Raw genomic sequence first — 20,847 nt, forward strand, 5'->3', positions numbered from 1 at the left:
TCCTCACTCTACCCCGTTCAACAGAGAAGCTCAGGTATATATTTACCACTTGCTTTAAGGGTGTAGTACATGTGTGAGTTAAAACCCCTCTGAAAGAGAATGCCATGCAGTAAGTCTTTGTTCCCATAGTTATTCCCCATTCTAAGAGGTCTAACTCATAATAAGTAGAATTCTATGTAGCAATACTGGCCAGGTAAAAGTAATTCAAATCGCTGAGAGTGTCCTGCTTAACAGGTAATCATGGCCTTGGAAGCAAGGAATCGGTTTTGCAGTGTCAGTATGAGACAAAGCTAAAGTACAAAGAGAGCCTTTGCAGATCTTAGTTGTATTCTGTCATTTTGAAAATACCCAAGATACTGTGCATGTATTTTGATGTAGCATCTCTGGAATGGGCAGAGGTAACCGAGGCATCCACCTTGTGGAATTATCAACCTCTGCTTTGAAAGGTGACAGAACTATAGAAGAATAGGATAGACCGGCAAGCTGTTGAATGCCCTGAGAGAATGCTAGGCTGGTGCTTTTAGTGACTCTGTGGAATTTGTATCCAAGGCCAATAGTATTGGTCTACTGTTCCTTTTGGGGGAGAGTAGACAGTGTCCCTGCTGAGTAGGCCCTTGAGAAGACTGTGGACAAATTGTGGATAGAGGTGCCTAAGTAAAGTATATCATAAATGCGCATGACACATAAGCAACATGAAAGTGGCTAGGGTGCCATAGGTACTCAGGATTGCAGACAGGTGGTGTATTCCATCTTGGCTTACTTTTGTGTTGCCGCTGAGAAACCCTGAGATAAACTACTGAAATCTGAGAGCATAGGAGCAAGTCCCCGAGGCTCTTCCTCAACATGAGGAAGGACTGTCTAAAATAATGCTGTAGGAACAATCCACATTTTTTGAGGGCCCTAAAACACTAATGGTGACTAATGTTTGGCACTGGGAGTTAGACACAAATACATGTAATGAGTACATTACACTTCAACTTCCCAAATACTCCCAGGAAGAGCTAGTGCCAAAGGGGACCTGCCCACATAGAGCACCACTGTGTCAATCCTTCCTATTTACCCCAGATGGGTCAAGCTGCTGATCATCACTGAGCTCAGGAAGCCCAGGACCTGTTAGATGTAAAATAAGCCAGACAACTGCAGTGTCATTGCACTCTCCCACCTTGCTATCCTGTGCAGTGAGAGGGTCAAGTGGGAGAGAAATATGCAGCCGGCTCCCTAGTTTACATGCTTGGCATGTGATGCAACACAAGGGCAGAGGCATCACCAAATGAATGTATTTATGATAAAAGCCAGACTCCCAACAACAGAATCATCCTCAGACTGTCCAACTCCCTATGGGAGATTTCTGGTTACAGCACCAGTCCTGGTATTGAGGCTTTTGTCTAGAGGCACTGGGTGGATGGATCTTTGTTGCTATGCTTTCTGTGGTTATTAAGTAACCATGTACTCTAAAAGTAAAGCTCTAACATAAGTTATTGTTTTAATGGTTTATTGTGCTGGACTATTATGGGAAAACATGAAAGTCAAAATCAATGTATGTTTCTGGTGCCAATAAATGTAGTCCATGCTTTTAGAAGCACCTAAAATATTTTATAGTGTTGATATGATTATGGTTAAAGGGCTTATGTTCTGGAATTAATAAATATAATTACAACTTGGCAAAGTTGCCTAGTTTGACTTTTAACTAATGCAACCCTCATGTTTGTACGAGGCACATGGGGTGGGTATTGTGTTTTTGGGGCAGAGCTAGGGGTACTGGTAGAGTTAGGGGCAGGTGACGGTATATGCATATGGTGGGGGTGTAGGGGAAAGGAGAGAGGTTTGGTCTTGGGCTGAGGTATGTGTTTTCTTTTAGTGGTAGCGTTTACTAGAGCACAGACCAGTAAATACCCCAGCATAGAGGAACTAAGGTATATTCAGACATTTAGTTAACCATTGTGGCATTTCTTTGTTGTGACCGCTTGCAGGTTTGAAGTCCTTCAGAGGATGTTCCCATAGGTATTTCCACTGCCAATCTGTATATATCTGTTATTTGTATATTGTATTTAGTTTTGTGTGTAATAAAGTACTTTTGCTTTTTTTAAACCAGCAATTGAATAAGTGTTGCTTGATTTGTTGATGATTTCTGATTTACTAGACTACTGCACATTCCTTGAGTTAGACTTGCACAGCTCTACCTCACTAACCTGAGAGGCAGTGTTAAAAGGGGCACATGGCTCCTATTTGGAGCTCTGCAGTACAGGTGCAAAAATACACTGGAGTCAAAAGACTCCAGCAGTAACAATTGAGGGCCAGTACCTTCTGACTGCACTGGACAATTGAACCCACACCTCATTCTAAAATATATTACCTTATCTCAATATATGACCATGCCTCAAGAGATTTAAATGCTTTCAGACTTTGGTTCTCAGTAGTAGGATGCCGGTGGTCAGAAGGTTCCACCAAAATATTTCAGAAGTAGCTAAGCACTGGTTCTGCATAGTTCACGTATATTTGCTTGTATTACGTTGCATATTTTCAGCATAATTTGCAACTCTAAATCTAACAAGGGTCCTCTCTTCAAGTCTGGCCAAGCAAATCTCATTGTGGAATTTCCAAACACATCCCTGTAAGTGGATATCTTTACAAGACTCTAAAGTGTATTTCTTTAAAGAGTTTTAAAGGATGTCAGTTTCCAAGCTTTGACTTGATTGATGACAACACATGTGATTGCAAACTGGACAAATGATAAATTAGAGTGTGATGTTCTGACAGGATAGTTGAAAAGAGGCAACTCATTTCACATCATGGTGGGTATTGTTGCAAAACCATGATAATAACTATTTTTTGATTTCACCCATTTTTGAGACATACTACTCTGATCAAACTTAATTTATTTTCATGTTTTTCATTCCCACTCACTCCTTTCTTCCTTTCCCTAGTCTTCAGTAACAATCCTGGATTGGTTTAAATGACTGGGGATGGAAGTTTCATGTCACATTTGTAACTTATAAACTAAGAAGAGGTCTTGTTTTCCTTATCTTTCCATCAACAGATTAGAATCCCATGTAAGCCTGTCACCCTGGAAAATGGAACCAGGTGCACTTTCGGGTGCCAAATTGGCATGTATTATAAATTTAACAGACATAGAGGCATATCAAAATGTCAAACACCACAGCACAATAAGCCACCTTGCTGTGCTGCACTGGGTGACAGGGAGAGGGCAGAAATTCACCATGTTTAACAATATATGGTGCATTTCTATCTTTTCCTTGCACTGGCACACGTTCCTGCACAAACACAATCTTATGAGGCTTTTCCTATTTCAGAAAGAGGACAAAACGAGGAGAAATAAACATATTTCTTCTCATTACGTCTTCCCTGGGTAGGCATGGCATTTTGATGCATTCCCAGATCTACCACTCATAGTAAATCTCGGGATGCACTAAAATCCATGGGTGGATGTGTGGGGCTGTCGACCTTGCACATATGGAATGCCTCTCTGCAATGGAGTACCACAAAGCAGTGGCTTGTGCTGCCTTGTATTACTCCAGATTTACCAGGCAAAGTAGGACCACACACAGTGGCCTTACATGGCTTGATAACTCTCATCTTACTTTTCCATCAACCTTGTGTTACCTTGCCTGGTGAGGGGATACACACAATTTTGAAAATTGTGGCCTTTTGAGTGAAGAGGATCATTCTCTGTGAACACATGTTAGGGATCCTCACATTTTGGGAAAATTGTAGGTACATGATATAGGGCTCCCTACTGTCAAAAATTAGGCTCCCATGTTTTTCTCAATATTCCGAATAACATTTTCATTCAAATCGCAGTGGTTTACGGTGTACAAATCTTGATGATCAATAAAGACTCAGTAAGATGCCATGCATTGTGTTGGACCTGGCCCTCTTTGCAGGGTCACCCTAGACAATGTGCCTTCTCCCTTCACTTTATTTCTGAATTTGTTTTTGCTGGCTTTTGGATTCTGAAAACGTTATCAATGCTAACCAGTGCTAAAGTGCATTTGTTCTGTTCTCTAAACATGGCTTACCCACAATTAGCATATTTAATTTACTTGTAAATCTCTAGTAAAGTGCAATATATGTGTCCAGGGCCTCTAAAATTAACTTATACTAGTGGACCTGCAGCATTGATTGTACCACTCACTTCAGTAGCCCTTTAAACATGTCTCAGGCCTGACACTGCAAAACCTCTGTGTGCAGTTAAACTGCCATTTTGAGCTGGCAAGTTAACCCCTTACCATGCCCAAACCTTCCTTTTTACTTCATGCAAGTCAACCCTAGGTTAGGCCACGCGTAGCCCCAAAAGGCTGGGTGCAGTGTGTTCAAAGAGACGGACATGTAACTTTAAGTTGTATATGCCCTTTTTCCACTAATGCACAGCATATATCTCTCCTAGTTTAACATTACGATTGCCTTATTCCATTTCTTAAGTGTAATTTCCAATTGGGACCAGATAGATATTTCAGGTTTTGTGTCTCCGGACTCACAATTTTAAATCACAACTTATGGTGAAGTTGGGTTTTAAGTTGTAAGTCTGAAAATTACAGTTTTTCTAAAGTTGGCATTTTATTACTTTAACCATTATGTGCCTCTGCTTACCTCTAAATACACGTCTGGGGTGGGCGGCAGCTGGGTTTTGTGCATCCCCACTAGACAGCCACACACAAATGGAGCTGGGGTGTGACATTTGCATTCTGATGGCCCATCAACAGAATAATAGGTCTTCTTGGACTAGATGGGACGGAAGAGCTGACATCTATACCTGAATAAAACTCTATCTCTACTTGCACAAAGGGCTACATAAACCCCGGTAGAGTGTCTTAAGCCAGGGAAGGAAAAGCAGGGACCTTGTGGACTTCAAATGCCTCTCTTTGAAGTCTCCCACCCTTCAAAGGCTCAAATGGGTATAAGTACTGGACCCCAAACTCCACCAAATCAGTACACTTCTGGATCTGAAGAACATTCTGTCAGGAAGAAGGCCTGCTGGGCTGCAAGGAGGGACTGACACTCTGCTCATCTGTATTACTGTGTTGGCCTGCTACATGCTCTCCCCTGCCTGGGAGTGAGAAGGATTGGATTTTGCTCTCTGCAGACATCCTCTATGAAACCAAGTGACTCCAAAGGTTTGCTGGCTTGTCCCCTGTTCTGGAAGTTCCAGGGCAATTAAAGACTTCCTCTCAACTCTGCTCAGCTGTTGGCCTCTGCCAACTGCGAATCCTCCCATGCCTGAGGTGCCAATCTCGTCCTGGTCCTTAGAAGTTGGTTCTGCAGCTGTTTTCATCACAGAGTGATGCATCAAGGCCATAACTCTGCTCAGAAGTGACACAGTGCCCCCGTTGCTGATGCATTGATGATTTGCCAAGGACAAAGGCCGCAACTGTGAGTTTTGGTTACTAACACAGCGTCAATCTGAAGACATTGCTGAGCAGCTCAATGCATCGCATACACCTCAAAGGAGCCCAACACCAGCGAAGGCACCAAAGTGTGAGGCTCAATGATGAGGCGTTTAGTCTGCTAAACTGATTTGTTGTGTTGGCTTGCTGCCTCATGTCTGGGAGTGAGAAAGACTGCACTTTACTCTCTACACCTTCACAAGACCCAAGTGACTCCAAGACCTTGCTGCCTATTCTACTGTTCTGAAGCCTCAGTGCCATCAAAGACTTCTTCAATCCTGCTTCACTTGCTGGATTATGATTCCTGTCCTACCATAAGGTGCCACTCCATGCTTTGGAAGTGAGCATTGCAGCTGTTCTTCAACAAGAATTGATGCACCAATAAAATCGCTGCATCCTCCCTCAATGTGATGCATGGCCACTGCTGATGAGTATGAGGGATTAAAATCACTACTGCGTGGCTCAGGATCGACACATCACTACCATCCCCAGCATATTCCCTTCATATCGCCAGCTGCATGGCTTGACAACAACACAATGCCTTCATTGCAAAGGGCTCTACACTGCACCTCAAGGACACCGCTTCAACAGCCACGCATCCTCATACTGCATGGATTTAAACCGACTCATCACCTTTGCATCATCTCCTCGACCCTCCATCCAAGGTACTTTTCAGCGAGCCCTGGGTGGGTCCTGTAGCAAGCCTGCCCTCTATCGTGGTCTGCCTGAACTTTGGATTTAACCCACTCTAACACAACCTCAAGTACCCTTTTGGAGCTATTGACTTCTAAGCACTATATTATAGTTTAAGCTTTAACAATTCATATCTCAGTCCTATTTATTGGACTTTTGTCATGTTGTTCTTGTTTTACTCATGAAAATATTCTTTATTGCTCTAAACTGGTTTGGAGACTTTTTGTGGTGTTTTCAAAGTGTTACTGTAATGTGTAAATGTGTTTACGCATTGCATCTCAATTTAAGCCTGTCTGATCTCTGCCAAGCTACCAGAATGTGAGCACAGGATAATTTAGATTTGTATCTGACTTACCCTAACTAGAATTGTGGCCCATACTTAGATAATTTGCAGACCTCTGCCAACTAGATACCCAATTTCTAACACCCAGTTTTAATAAACATTCTCCTGAGGCACGTAGACTTGATCAAATGGTGATACAAGACTTTAATCATGATGACATCATAAAAATGTAATTCCTTGAATCTTACTGTATACAATTAAAGGGAGAAGGTATTTCTAACTCGCAGGGAGATGAACAAAAATTTCTAAAAAAACAACAGAGGTCATACCCTCTGGTACTAATTTGTGGGGACTATAAATTACATATGAAGTGTCTTTTTGGCTTGATTTGGGGCCAGATGTATGAAAGCATTTTGCATTCGCAAACAGTGCGAATGCCCGTTTGCGAATGCAAAATGCCATTTCAGAATGTATGAAATACATTCTGAACGCAATTTTAAGGAATCGCTAAAATAGCGATTCCTTAAAATTGCGACCCTGTTTAGAGAGTCGCAAATTGCGACTCTCTAAATTAGAAATCGCAAATAAGGATTCCGTATTTGCGATTTCTTAGCACATGTATGAAGCTATTCCTGAATGCGATTTTGTCATTTAGGAATCACTAATTACAACCAAGTTGAACTTGGTGGTAACCATGTGCAAAATTTAAAAATGCATTTTTTAATTGTACATGTAAAGCACACATGCCCCCAAATTTTGGGGTGCAGCAGAGGGGGCATTAGCCCCCCAGCACCCTGGGGTTTTGCATTTCCAAAATTGCGATTTCTGGTTCAGAAATCGCAATGTTGGAAATGCAAAAAAATCGCAGATATAGGCCAACAGGCCCATAGCTGCGAATGGGGCCGGTATCGCAATTTGCGATTCGGTAATAGAATTTGCGATTTTTAAGAAATCGCTATTACCGATTCGCAAATGTGATACATGGCACTTTGCGAGTCGGAAATAGCGATTTCTTAAAAATTGCTATTTCCGAATCGCATAAGGCCGTGATGATACATCTGGCCCTTGGTCCTTTTAATTTATAAAACGTTTTAGTAGTTCATTGCTTTTAAGGAACTATAACAAATGTGGGACACAAAGGTTTTAGGGTGTGTTCAAAACATATTTTTTTTCAACTAATCACAGTAATGACACAATGGCTACAACTTTTAAAAAAGTGTATTTTTTAATTTCTTTAATTTTATTTTGCACTATAAAGAGTGCTATTCCTATTCTGAATATATGTAATTAAAACAACAATCTTACAGTGGGATCTGCGGAAGGTAAACACTGTTCTTGAGAACACTGTTCACTTTCTGTGCTTGCTTTTGCCACCTCTAAGGCCAGGGTTTGCAAAAGCACTGCTATAGGTCACAGGGGAAAAGCCTGGAGTCGCCGCTGTAACCACTGGCGACCCCTAAATGACATCCATATGCCTAATTTATATACGTGTGAAATCTCGGTGTGCAAACTGTTTATGAGGCTTCCTTGATTTTGCATCACATGCATAGTAAATCAAATTATTGGACTGAAAATGCCGAAGTCAAATGAAGTGGTATTGCAAGCACTTTTATAGTGTTGTTGGCTCAGGTTAATTTGCATTTTTTCCTTAGTCAATACTTTTTTACTTTGCTTGGTTGCATGGATTTTTGGTTTTGCTTCTAGCTCTTATCAACTGCTAGCTGTTGTATCACCTGTAAATTGCAATTTATCTCTAGTGTGTTTAGGTATATTCATGTTTGAGAACATTACATCATCATTTATTTCAGACACCTAGCAATGTGTTCCTTATGACTTCAGATAAATAAATCTACATATACTGAGAGTTAGCACAAATTTTTGATCAATAAACATTGGCCAGAAATGTGCCTAATCTGTTACTCAAATAAGGGTTGGACAATCAGCACTTACTTAGTTGTCTTACTCTGCTCAAAAAAGCAAAAAAGGTAATCTATCTCTGTTATTGAGGGTTCAAGGAATAAAACAAGCACATGTTATCCCGCCCATAACATCTTCTTGTCCTGACTATTGATCGCCCCTTTCTTGAATCCAAATAGAACCTCATGAACCCACATTAAAATTTTATGTAATAAAAAGCTCGAGTACATTAGTCAACTTGGTGGTAGAAATTTTGTCTCCTTATGCTCAGAAATACTTTGAAGGAGGCACATGGCTCTTTTTACTTGCCCTTTTCATTTGTTTGGTTTTGAATCCGGCAGCTCTTGGCATGGATTCTATGTACCGTTTGCTTCTGACCCCTTCGTTTTGGATCCTGTGGTGTAATTAGTTTTAGTTGTTTTACCACTGCTAACCAGTGCTAAAGTGCAAGTGCTCTCTGTCTAAATTGTATTGATGATTGGGTATCCATGATTGGCATATTTGATTTACTAGTAAGTCCCTAACAAAGTGCCCAAGAGGTGCCAAGGGCCTGCAAATCAAATGCTACTAGTGAGCCTGCAGCACTGATTTTGCCACCCACATGAGAAGCCCTGTAAACAAGTCTTAGGCCTGCGACTGCAGTTTCTGTTGGTGAAGTTTTAAACTACCAGTTCAACCTGGCAAGTGCACCAATTTCCAGGCCCAAACCTTCTCTTTTCCTGGGTGTCAGTCACCCCTAAGGTAGGCCCCAGTTAGGCACATGGGCAGGGTGCACTGTATCTAAAAGGTAGGGCATGTACTGATGTGTTTTAACATGTCCTGATAGTGAAGTACTGCCAAATTCATTTTTTACTATTGCAGGGCCTATCTCTCTCATAGGTTAATGTAGGGACTGCCTTTAAATATCTTTTAAGTGCAGTTTCCCATTTGGAGCAGATAGGGGACTCTGTACTCACAATTTTAAAATACATCTTTTGGTAGATTGGTTTTTAGATTGTCTCTTTGAAAATATCACTTGTAGAAAGTTAGCATTTCTTGCTTCACTATTCTGTCCCTCTTCCTCCCGGTGTTATCTACGTCTGGGTCAGACTGAAAATTGGGCTATTTGTTAAATCACACAAGACAGTGCCACAAAGGGAGGTGGGGAGTGTCCTGCATATCTTGGGCTAGAGTGGGGACAGAGGAGCTGACACTTACACCTGAAAGGGCTGTGCCTGTCCTCACACAATGCAGACTCCAAGCCCCTGGAGTGTTTATGGGACCAGGCCTGGGCAAGCCAGGATCTTGTAAACAACAGAGACTTCCCTTTGAAGTTTGACTACTTTAAAGTTAGAAATGAGTATAATTAGTGGACCCATGCCCCCAGATTTTTAGATCACTTCTGGACCAAGAGGAACCTCTGCCAAGGAGAAAAGCTTAATTCTTGAGGAGGACATGCTGCTCTGTCTGTTGCTTTGAAGTGCTGGCCTGCTGCTGCTTCTGCCTAATAGTGAAAGGACTGGTTGCTTCTTTCTGCAATCCTGCTGGTGAAGTTTCTTCAAGTACTTGGATTGAGCTTGCCTGTCTCAGGGACAGCAAAGACTTTATTTACTAGTCTCTGCGTCTACTTGCTGTGGATCCTAGCTCTCCAGGTGGTGTCTACTCCAGTCTCTGGGCCACTAGGACTGAAAGCTGATTGAAACACAAGACAAACCAGTCACAGATTCTGGTCGATGCCCAGACCGACACCGCCCGTGATATCGCCTGTAACAGAAGCTGTGGTCCCCGCTGGAGTGTGACAAATCTGCAGACATCGCAGGCCTGATACCGCTGCAGCCCCGCTGACGTCCTGTGACTTTGTGAGTCACAAGTGCATGTCACTGACGTCCGTGACACTCGACTCTGCCACAGCACCTGCAGCCCCGTGGGTTGACCGCGACCCCATGAGCTCACCTCAACGCCTCTTGATCCACAGGACATCGAGCCTGCCAGAGCGTAAGGAACTGACGCTTTGCACTGACACTGCATCACCTCCCCTTCTATGCAGTAAGGAACCAAAACCGCACCAGAGCCAGCGACCCCTCTCCTCCCCAACTCCGTGCACCGGCTTGTTTCTTCATTACCAAAGGTATTGTACCTGGGGGTCCGTGTGGCTCCTTGACCGGTGCCATTGGCGTCGGATTGTTGGGAACGACTCTATCACGATGCTGCGATAACTCTAAATTGAAGCATTTATGCTTTTAAGCGCTATATTCAAGTTTAAATTTTGAAAATTCATAACTTTGCTTGTGTATGTTGAGTTTTTGTCATTTTGGTCTTGTTTGATTTAGAGAAATATTGGCTATTTGTCTAAACTAGTGTTGAGTCCTTTTGTAGTGTTTTCACTGTGTTACTGTGTGTGATGGTACAAACACTTTACCATTGCCTCCGAGGTAAGCCTGACTGCTTGTGCCAAGCTACCAAGGGGGTGAGCAGGGGTTATCCTAGGTGGATATATCTCTTACCCTGACTAGAGTGAAGGTCCCAACTTGGACAGGGGGCAAACTGTCAACTACATACCCCATTTCTAACATTTAGTTTTTGTACTTTACTTGTAAGGACTTCAGTCACTAACTGAATCACTTTGCCCTAAATACAACATACAATATAATAATTGTGTTTTTGTTCATATTACTAAATAAATGGAGCAATTAACGATACTGATATAGTTTTCTGGCTTTGGGTTATAGCTTTCAGATCTGTAATTGAATTTATTTGTAGCAAAGTTGTACTACTTAAGTAATACCAATGCACTAATGGCATAAAATCATTAGGTACAATTGACATATTTGTAGTTATCCTGGTAATCTATGTTATATATCTGACCTTTATTTACACAAACTCACAGAGGTTGAGGGTGGAAACTTTTGAAGTCACATTTGGATGATTTTTGGTGTTAGCAGTGATGAAGCTTTACCCTGAGTTCATTATACCAGGGTAACTTGTTTACCTAGTCCTAGAGAGCGGAGAGTACAGAGTCGTTTGCAGAGATGAGTGGATATGATGTGAGTTACAGTGAGTTGCTACGAGACGCATGCTGCCACTGCCGCTGGAGCAGCAGCAGCAAGGAGTCCCTGGATCGCTATAGTTGACAGGTCTGATCCCATTCCCCCATCCCTGACATGGGGGCTGCAGCTGCCAGAGGCACAGAAGGCATGGCAGGACTCTCTGGTCATTCAGAAACAGAAACACTAAGCCCTCATGGCTGCCAGCCACATGAAGGTACAATGTCCAGGGGGGTGCAGACTGCAGTGCGGAGTGGAGCAGGGCTGTGTGACCGCTCAGGAAGCCAGATACTGAGGCAGTGGGGACTGTTGCAGGTGAGGTGAGCTGCAGCATAGCAAGGTTGGACAGGGCGAGGAAGCAGTAACTTATCCTAGTCCTAAGAATTTTTAAGAAGCCCCTGAAGCTCAAGGGTGTTGGGCTGCTCCGAGTGAGTATCTTACACCCCACACCTCATTGCAAAAGAGACTTTGAGTTCTCGTGTGTGCCCATGCCCTTCTCCCTATGCTGAAAATCAACATATTAAGGGATGGTTGAGGCAGCACACTTCTTCTTTGCCTCTGTCTTAGACAGAAGAAAGACAGTGGAAAGCTGAACTATCATTAAATTATCACAGGGGGAGGCAAAGGTGATGTGGCCTAACTATACAATCTCCGGGTGCTAACCTATCTTTCATCAATCTGCCCATAACCTGTAATCGTAGCAATATAAGAAGCAAGCAGCCTACACCGGACCCCACAGTGGAGGCTTATGAGAGACCCTAGGTTGGTGGTGTCTGCAGGAGGAGGTGCAGAAGCTACTGGAGTTAGTCTGGTGCAGCTTGTACCTCTCCTTGCAGCCTGTTACCTCATATAACCTCATCCACTTGTCAATTTGCCTACCTAAAAGTATATTCACAGCAGTACAGACCTGCATCTGTGGACAGGGGTAGGATGATTACAGCCCGGAGCCAAGCTATCTAGACCCAGTTTTCATCATGAAATCTGGAAAATCACAGAGGCTAGTGGTGACCAAAAAAAGGAGAAAAAGAGGACAGTTTATCCAGGACTATGTTTCTCCAGACCAGATTTCACCATTAATTTAACAATACCAACAACAGTATCTCACCCTGAATCAACAACACATGCACCTGCAACAAGCACTTCAAGAGGGGCTGTCACAAACTGCTTTCAGTCCAAAATCACCCATAAATTGAACTTTCTAAAATATCCAGAGGCAGCCATTTTCTCCAACAACACCAATATTAAGGGGTTGCCCACCCTCCTCAGCCCGACTGTGATTGTTCTACAAGGGCTCTGCCACTCCCTCTGTTGGAAGAGAGGCCAGGATGTTGCCAGCCCCATTATAACTGGCAATGAGGAACCCCAAGGGTCTCAAGATCTGATCTGTGCACCAGTGTTTGAAATCTTGCAGAGCTCTGTGGAAGAAATGAACTTCCAAGTGGACATATAGATCAGGCTCCTGAATACCTTAGCAATGTACTTGGCAAGAAATGAAGAAAAGATTAAAGCTAAACAACTTGATAAAAAGGGCACAGGTGGGTAACTAGGGACCAGTCCAGGGTTTAATCTGCTCTCTGATTATTGACAAGCTATCTACGCTTCCAGAGATGATGTCAAAGCGAGTTGGACATCTGAAGGAAGTGTTCAACATGCAGTCGGATAACAGCAAAGGACGATTGCAAAAAGATAAAGTGATAGATGATTATGGTAATCGGGCTGGCCAAGGAGATGGCTTATACTGTATGTGACAATGTCCAAAAAAGTTGTGAGACCTCAGAATGAGAATCCCAGACACATGCGCAATGAAGGCAATTATCAGAGAATGTTAACCACATGTAGATACCTAGGGGATGTACCATTCTCTTCCATCTGTCCACATGATTCTGGCATGGAGCATCTGACAGCAAAAGGGGAGCCAAAACAAAAGAGTTAAAAAAAGGAAGATAGGCAACAAAAACCTTACTCTGACTCAAAACCTGGCGGCCTACCCAATAATCCACACTAGAAAAAGACGAGGCCTTGCCATCCTGGTCGAAGAAGAAAATCCCTCTAGTGTCCTGGAAGAGGCTCTCGCAGATGCAGGCTTGATCCCAGAGTTCATTTCTGTACCTCAAATTACTAACATTATAGAAACTTCCCAAGTAAGTGCCCCACAAGATGCCACAAAACTAGCCACTGTAGTTATATTGGCTCCCCATAAAATTTCCCCTTTGACAGCCAACTGGGGCAGACTGATTTCAGGCTCAAATATCCATGCTGGGTGTCCTATTGCCTCTCTTAATAACATGCACTGCAATAAGAATGGGGCAATGGTGCACCAATTGACCAACATCATGGAAACCCCCAAGCAAAAGCATCTCATAATGCCAGAGGATCAGCCACTATAGGCAAAGTGGAACCCCATACAACACCCCTTTTGACAGCTAATCTGAAGAGTTCAACTACACACTTAAATACCTATGTTGGGGGACCTATTGTCCTTCTTAATAAGATGCACGGTAATAAGATTGTGACAGCAATCACGTTTCTTGGACTCGATGGGGAACCTCATAATCAGCATGCTCTGCCACCACCTTCTACAAGAGATCCTGCAGTATTCGCCTCCCTAGACTAGGGTGTTCAGCCACCTTTTTTAGTTACAGGCTGGCTTCCAAGACAATCTGTTATCCGGAATACGTGTCCACGGACCTGTTTGACATTTTAAATTGGGGCAATATCCTCAAGCTTGTTCTATGTGGGGGGTATGTTGGGAGATGTTACATTGCAAGACATCATCTCTATTTAATTCATCAATCCAGGTCCTGGTCAAAGTAATGAAACAACGGAAGTAACCTGAAGATCCAGCCAGCTGGCCCAGAGGGTTCTGGGAAACACAGAGATCTTTTAGCAGTGGGGAATTATAATTACTCCGGTAAGGGAACCTGGCAATCCGCACATCCTGGAGAGTCTGAAGAAAGAGGTCACCACACTGATTTGACCTTGACCACTCTTCTCAGTCCTAAGAAACGTTCTTAGCGAACTCCTGTCCCCGTAGCTAAGCAAACCAACAAGCCATTTGATAAGCCTGTCTCTGGTCCTGAAGCAGTAGATAATTGGGGTTGACTGTCGGGAGCTTTAAAATCAACCAGGTTCCTATGTTGACAAACCAGCAACGTTGGGTGTTTAATATATGCTCCTAGAACATCAATGGACTAGCAAATTATTTGGGGACCCCGAAATCCTCCAATATCTTTGCTCTTTCAAAATTATTCTACTAGATGAGACCTGGTCACTGATGCCTCATTATTGAGAGACTTATATAAATCACTTCATCTCTGCTATTAAACAACGTAAGCATGGTTGCAGTATGGTTGGCCTTGCCATTTATGTCTACATCACCAGCACAATTGAGTCCTAGGAACAACACAGTGACGACGAGGGACTCCAAATAGCAGGATTGTCGCTCAAAACTTTCAACGGTTCAACAAAGAAAATCATCTTGGTAAACATTTATATCCAACCATATGCTAGACCAAGGACAAAAGGTCTCTGACAAAATGATTGATTTTACAATAGGCTCCATGTCGGTGTGGCCTAACACTGATCTCATATCAGGCAAGTTCAATATGTGACTAATAAAAGCACTACCAGTAAATGAGATCACAGGAGCGCAAGATAGCTTCTGGATGACACCACCTGAAGACACCCCTGGGTGACATAAAGACAATAAGAGAGGTTGGTTACCCTTGAACATCTTGGTATCAGAGCTCTAAACAGCCAGATACTCCCAGACAAACCACCTGGTCTCTCATACTCAACTTCATTAGGGGCATCTTTAAATGACTATATTTTTGTCAGTCTCCCCCTGCTAAATACTGTCTCTTCCTTTGGCTCTGGAAACAAAATGGACAGTGACCACAGACCAAAAGAGGTAGTCCTTGATATGGGTTTGGATGAATTTGATTGTGCTGCAGACCAAGGAACTAAAAGGCACACAATTAACCTCAAATGCATTAGGTGCCCTGCAGTCACCCTCTCAACCCTGGCCATAGAAGCCGAAAAAATATTGGCATCCACTTATACTCCTAAGGGAGACCCTCTGTTTTTTGGGGTAAGGTTTACTGAAAAATTTGCTAGTCATCAGGCTAAGCCTGTCGTACCCAAAAAGAAACCTAAAACACAATATATGACCCTCCACCAAGGATGGGGAACCAACAACTCAATAAGGAGGGCATAAAAAAAGCAAACTGGCTGTGGAGAGCCCTTAAAGGGTCTCCAGGGGCTCCAATTGTATTATGAAAGCTGAGGGAGTAATGAAGAATGCTAAAGGAGTAGAAAAAGATCAATTGAAGGGAGAGCGGGAACTCCTTTTGTTCCAAACTATTGCATGACATCAGGTCAAATGATTCAGCACATTTTTGGCTGGGCGTGAATGGAGTGGGCAGAAATCTCCCAAACATGGCCTTCTTTAATATTGTAGAGCCAAATTGGTACCATTTCTTGCTTGACCACTTCAATCTGCCTACACATCTGTATTAATCACAGCGAGAGGGCCTGGAGGACCTGAAGGCAACCAAATTCATTCCACTCCAGTTCTGGTGTAGAGATTACAAAACATCCTGGTGCTCTATCGCTACTAGTCAAGTTGAGAAACAAACTGCAAAGGGATGCAGAGATGGGGGCACCAGACACAGATGGAATTCCACCAGCAATTTATAAGGAAGATCCAATATTTTGGGCTACACAATTAACACCTCTTTTCTCCACCATCCTGCAGCTGAACTGTATCCCTCATGCATGGCATGGCTTGATTCTCATATTCAAGGACGGCGACGTGGGCCCCTGTGAACTAACGTTTGCTCTAATTGGTAATGATGCCAAATACTTTGCAAGGTTCTTAACAGAAGACTGGTCAGTGCCTTGCTCTGCCTCCCGTGGCTCCACCCTGTAAGTAGAGCCCTTTCCCTGGCTTCTACGAACTCCTGACCCCTGTCAGGAGTTTGAGGCCCTCCTCCACCCGCAGGCTTCTGCCTGCAGCTCATCCCTGGTGTCAAGTGGGAGAGTTCTGCTTTCCTAATAGGCTAACTTCTGCCTCTCTCCTCCTTTTGCTTTGCTTTGCTCTCTGCTCTGCTTCACTACTGTCCCTTAGTGCTCCTTTTCCTAATTTCTCTCTCACTCCACTCTCTCTCTCTCACTTTCGCTCTCCCTCTCTTTCTCTACTCCGCCGCTGCCAACTTCCGTGCCCTCAACACCGGCAGCTTTCCCGCCTGCCTTCAAGCCTCCTCGCAGACCACCCGCGGACCCTTCCCTGCCGGAACTGCACCTTCACCAGCCTCCACGCCAACGACTCACTCACTAAGGCAGGACGCAACCATCTCAGATGTTTTCCTCTTAAACTCCCGCTCCCTCCACAAGCACGCAGTAGAGCTATGGAATCTACTTGACTCAGCCTCCCCAGACGTCGCCTTCCTGACCGAGACCTAGATGAACCCCTCTCAGCACCTGACATCGCCATAGCCATCCCGAACGGCTACAATATCACCCGCAGGGACCACTCCAACAAACCAGGAGGAGGCATCGTTATCATCTACAAAAACACCCTCAGGATCACGACCAACACCAAAGACACCCTCAGCACCCCCAAATACCTGCACTTCCAAATCCACACTGACCCAAACACCACCCTCCGAGGGCCCCTCATCTACAGGCTCACCAGCCCACGACAGCAGTTCAGCGACTCCATTACCGACATCATCAGCACGCATGCTCTCTCATCCACGTACTACATTCTCTTTGGAGACTTAAACTTCTACCTCGAGAACACAAATGACAACAACACCGCCACCCTGCTCGACAACATCTCCAACCTCAGCCTCAAACAGCTCATCACGACACCAACCCACTCAGCAGGGCACATACTCGACCCTATTTTCTACACCAGCAATCACGTCTCTTTCAGCCACACCACTGAACTCCACTGGACAGACCACAGCTGCATCCACTTCTCTTTCAAGAAACCCACAACACACCACCACACACAACGGATCCCCCACCGCAGTTGGAACAAGGTCACTGAAGACCAACTTATCGTGACCCTCTCCCAGAACCCACCCATTGACACCACTTACACTGATGCAGCTGCCCGAAACTTCAGGCAATGGGGCAACACATGTGCCAATACTCTCTCCCCAATCAAGAATCCCTCCAACAGACGCAGAAAGGCCTTCTGGTTTACCGCCAACCTCCACGAATCTAAGAAAAGCTGCCGAAGACTTGAAAGAAAGTGGTGCCAAGATCAGACTCTGGACAACCTCACAGCCTTCAAAAACGCCATCCGCAGACACCACCAACTCATCCGAGGATCAAGAGAACCGTCTTCAAAGACTGAATCAACAACAACACACACAGCCACAAGGAGCTCTTCAACGTCGTCAAGGAGCTCTACAACCCCTGCTCCAACACCAATGACATCCCGCCATCCCAAGATCTCTGCGACTCCCTAGCCTCCTACTTCCACCACAAGATTGCAGACATCCACGACAGCTTCAGCACTGAGACTCCCCCGCAACCACCAACACCACAGATTCACCTCTGACCAACCTCCTGCTCTCCTGCACCCCCGTCAACGACAACAACACCATTGAAATCATGAACACCATCCACTCCGGCTCTCCATCTGACCCCTGCCCTCACCACATCCTCAACAAAGCAAGATCCGTCATCGCACCCCAACTACGGAAGATCATCAACAGCTCCTTCGAGTCCTACCACGTTTTCCCAGAGAGCTGGAAACACGCTGAGATCAACACCCTCCTCAAAAAACCCACACGGACCCAAAGGACCTCAAGAACTCCGGCCTATCTCCCTGCTCCCCTTCCCGGCAAAAGTCATTGAGAAGGCTGTCAACAGACAACTAACCCGCTTCCTCGAGGAGAACTGCACCCTGGACCCTTCCCAATCCAGATTCCTCAGCAACTACAGCACTAAAACCGCCCTCATAGCTGCTACCGACGACATCAGAACCATAATGGACAGTGGCGAAACCGCAGCCCTCATCCTCCTAGACCTCTCGGCTGCGTTCAACATCGTCTGCCACCAAACCCTATGCTCAATCCTCAGCAATGCTGTAATCCGCCTCTCCAATTCCGCTCAGAGGCCACTGAAATCATCTTCTGCGTACCCCAAGGTTCATCCCTCAGCCCGACCCTCTTCAGCGTCTACATGGCCCTGCTCGCTAACGTGGCCCAATCCCACAACCTCAACATCATCTCATGCTCCGACGACACCCAGCTGATCCTCTCCCTCACCAAGGACTCCGCCAAGACCTACCTTCACGAACGAATGAAGGCCATCGCCGAATAGATGAAGAGCAGCTGCCTCAAACTCAATTCTGACAAGATGGAAGTCCTCATCTTTGGCTCCACCCCCTCCGCATAGGATGACTGCTGGTGGCCTGCCACTCTCTGGACCACTCTGACTCCCACCGACCACGCACGCAACCTAGGATTCATCTTGGACCCCTCACTATCCATGACCCAGCAAGTCAACGCCATCTCCTGCTTCAAAACCCACCACATGCTCCGAAAGATCTACAAATGGATACCCACCGAAACCAGAAGAACAGACACCCAGGCCCTCTTAAGCAGCAAGCTGGACTATGGCAATGCCCTCTATGCAGGAACCATAGCCAAACTCCAGAAGAGGCTGCAATGCATCCAGAACGCCTCCTCACGCCTTATCGTGGACATCCCTGCCACTGCCACATCACCGACCACCTGAAAAACCTAGTAATAATGTCATAGACACCTTTGGGAGATTAGTCAAAGAGGACTTTAACAAATTGCAAAACCAGATTAGGAGAGGTCACTTTCAGAAGTCATATAATATAACTTCTAAAAAGAGACTAGCTTTGAAAGAACTTGGCAACAATCAAAACATAGTCATCAAAGAGGCTGATAAGGGGGGCAACATTGTCATTTTGAACAGAACGGACTATGTTAGGGAAATTGACAGACAATTGTTGGACAATGTTGCATTTATAAGATTACAAGCTAATCCTATGAAAAAAATTGTTGACAACTTAGAAAAATTGTTATTACTGTGGCGGGACAAGGGCTTGATTTCTGACCTAGAATTCAAATATTTGTTTAACCCGTATCCCACATCGCCATGTCTATACATTTTGCCTAAATTGCACAAGAGTAAGACATCACCACCTGGTAGACCCATTATATCAGGGATAGGAGCACCAACTGAAAGGCTTTCTGAATTTATCGACAGCTACTTACAACCTGTTGTTAAGAACATACCCTCATATCTACAGGATACAAAGGATGTCCTCGTAAAATTAGAGGATGTAATATGGACACCAGAAATGATCTGGGTTACGTTAGATGAATCATCTTTATACACCTGTATACCTAAAGATAAGGGCTTACAAGCATTGCAGCACTTTCTTTCTGGTAGATCGGCATCATATTATGAACACACTGAGATGCTACTACGTATGATAGAATTTACACTTGAGAACAATGTTTTCATACACAAGGGGCAGTGGTTTAAACAAGCGCAAGGAGTAGCGATGGGCTTACGGTTTTCTCCATCCTATGCAAACCTATATATGGGTCTGTTTGAGGCGATACATATTTGGAAAGAAGGTCCCCCCCTTCTTACTGAAAACATATTTTTGGGGGGGAGATATACTGATGACGTAATAATGATTTGGACAGGATCTGAACAACAGTTAGTGGACTTTTATGATTACATCAGTATAAACAGTTACAACATACAAATGACCTATAAATATAGCAAAAACAACATTTGCTTTCCTGATCTAAATATATTCATCAAAGATAATAGGGTTCATACTAAAATTTATCGCAAACCAACAGCATGTAATGCATTACTACATGCCGAACAATCAGATTTCAGCCATTCCCTTTGGGGAAATGACTAGACTTAAAAGAAATTGCAGTGAACCAAATACACGTGATATTGAATTGGACATTCTGGAAAAAAGATTCTTACAAAGAGGGTATTCTAAACACACCATAGGGGTGGCAAGAAAAAAGATTAATCAAACAAGTAGAACCACCTTATTGGGTAAACATATAAAATCCTGAGACAATTCATCACATACAACTGTCAATTTCTGTACGGCTTACAGCCAAAACAGTCAAAACATATATTGTACTTTATGTAAACATTGGAACATATTGCAGACTGACTGTATGCTTGCAGAGATACTACCTAAAAGGCCAAAAATGATCCATAAAAGAGGAAAAACTATTAAAAATTAAGTTTGTAAAAGTTTCTTATCCCCTATAAAGGAAAACAAACTCATATGGCTCCCCGAGAAAATGAATAGCTTTTATAGGTGTGGTCACTGCAATGTGTGTAATCTGGCATTGCATAGGACTTTAGAATTCCGTTTTAACAGCAGTGATACATACAAAATTCTAACCTTTATCAATTGTAACAACAAATTTATTGAATATATATTGGAATTTGAATGTGGCCAAATATATGTGGGCAGTACCATCAGGTCCGT

This window comes from Pleurodeles waltl, chromosome 11 (assembly GCF_031143425.1).
Source record: "Pleurodeles waltl isolate 20211129_DDA chromosome 11, aPleWal1.hap1.20221129, whole genome shotgun sequence".
Classification (NCBI taxonomy): Eukaryota; Metazoa; Chordata; class Amphibia; order Caudata; family Salamandridae; genus Pleurodeles; species Pleurodeles waltl.